The following is a 2,241-nucleotide window of genomic DNA, read 5'->3' on the forward strand; positions in this document are numbered from 1 at the left end:
TTTATAGCAGTAATCTATCGTCACGGTCTCCACTTGAATCGCAGATCCACAGATGGAAAATCCAACCTACGACCGTGCGTCTATCCACACAATCTCCAATTCACCATAACCATATGGGCAATCCACGGATGAGTTGAATAAAATATCAGCGATTACGTAAATGTGTCGATCATGATATGAGGTCCTGAAGTGGGAAGACAGATTGACCCAGCACAACCTCACCGATTGACAAGCCTTTTTTTCATATGGTCATGATTTTCAGTATTAACATCGAATCGATGGTATCGACCATTCGTATTGGTATAAATATTAATATTCTAATTAATATTAATCAATTGATATGATAACGGTTGTGGTTACATGAAAGCAATTATCTCACATAGGGGTGTCAATGGGTCGGTTTGGCCTGAGGCTCGTCAAATCTTTGATCGAATGCCTATGCGGGATGTTGTAACATGGCCAGCAATGCTGTCTGGCTATATCCAATTGAACCAGATTTTAGGAGCAGAGGAGCCTTTTAGGCAGATGCCTCACAAGAATATCATCTCTTGGAACACCATGATTTCTGGGTGTGCACAGAATGGTCGAATTGTTTCTTCTTTTGAGCTATTTTTCCAGAAAATGCCTGATAGCAATGTTGTTTCTTGGAACACAATTATAACAGCCATGGCTCAACATGGAAGAATTGATGAAGCAGGGTGACTTTTTTGACAGGATGCCAGAAAGAGATTTTATATCTTGGACAACAATGATTGCAGGTCTGATGAAGCAAGAGCTCTATTTGTAAGATGCCTGAGCGGAATATTGTTTCTTGGAATGCCATGATAACTGGTTATGCCCAAAATTTGAGACTGGATGAAGCTCAAGACTTGTTTGAGAGAATGACTGAGAGGGACATTCCATCTTGGAATACGATGATTATGGGCCTTATTCAGAATGAAGATCTAGGGAGAGCCAGGAAACTGTTCAAGATGATCACTGGATATGTTCAAGATGGGCAGATTGAGTAAGCTTTAAAGGTTTTCTCAGTAATGCAGGCTGACGGAATCAAGCCTAATCAAGGAACCTTCGTAAGAATATTAGGTGCTTGTAGCAATTTAGCAGGGCTTGGTGAGGGAAGGCAAATCCATCAGATCATAAGCAGAACAGTTTTCCAGAATAGTACACTTGTAGAATCGGCCCTCATAAGTATGTACTCTAAGTACGGGGAGATAGACGTTGCAAGAGATATGTTCGATAGAACAAGCCAAAGGGATGTTGTGTCTTGGAATGGAATAATTGCAGCCTATGCACAACATGGCTATGGTAGAGAAGCGATCTACCTGTTCAAAGAAATGCAAAAATACGAGTTCAAACCTGAAGATGTCACTTATGTTGGGGTGCTCTCCGCTTGCAGCCACTGGTTTGGTGGATGAGGGTATGAAGTATATTGAGGGATTGAAGAAAGATCCATTGATGTAAGAGAATACAATTATGCTTGTTTGGTTGATCTTTGCGGGCGAGCTGAAGGCTTAAGGAGGCGCTTGATTCATAGAGCATTAGTCATGGACTAAGCCATCTACTAATGTGCGAGGAGCTCTTCTTGCAGGGTGTAATGTTCAAGGGAGCCAGATGATGCAGGGACTTACATGTTGCTATCAAACATATATGATTCAGCAGGGAAATGGAAAGAAGCTGCTCGAGTGAGGTTGAAGACGAAGGATGAAGGGTTGAAGAAACAGCCTGGTTGTAGCTGGATTGAGGTAGGGAATAGAGTCCATGTGTCTGTGGTTGGTGATGAGTCTCATAGTGAGATTAAGCTGATCTATGCCGTTCTCCATGATCTTCATATGAAGCTGAAGAAGACTGGTTATGTTCTTAACAAGGATTTGACTCTAGGTGAGGATTTTTCAATAACATAGCTTGAAAGTAGAAGACATCAGGATCATAGCATTGGTAAGATTATTGTAACAAGCTTGACTGGGGATGTGTAGGTTGCCGATTGGCTCTGGACTCTGGTATTAGAATTATGTGCTATTTATATGGTTCGCTGCTTTGCATCATTGTTGGTATAGGCATAGTACCTTCATGGCAATCACTATTATATATACTAATACTTGTTAACATTCTTTACCATTTAATTCATTGTATCATTCAAGAATTCAGGTGTAACTTTTGGAAAAGGAAAAAGGCTGAATTTTTCTAATAAAAAAAAGAGGATAAAATCCATATCCCAACAAATGGTGTCAGAGCTACGGTGTG

The 2,241-nt window shown here is 40.6% G+C and overlaps 1 pseudogene; it reads left to right on the forward strand.

Annotated features, from left to right (window-relative positions):
• Positions 1 to 360: 360 nt before the first annotated feature.
• On the forward strand, positions 361 to 2,040 carry LOC122094789 (annotated as a pseudogene).
• The last annotated feature ends 201 nt before the right edge of the window (positions 2,041 to 2,241 follow it).

Source organism: Macadamia integrifolia, chromosome 12 (assembly GCF_013358625.1).
Source record: "Macadamia integrifolia cultivar HAES 741 chromosome 12, SCU_Mint_v3, whole genome shotgun sequence".
NCBI lineage: Eukaryota > Viridiplantae > Streptophyta > Magnoliopsida > Proteales > Proteaceae > Macadamia > Macadamia integrifolia.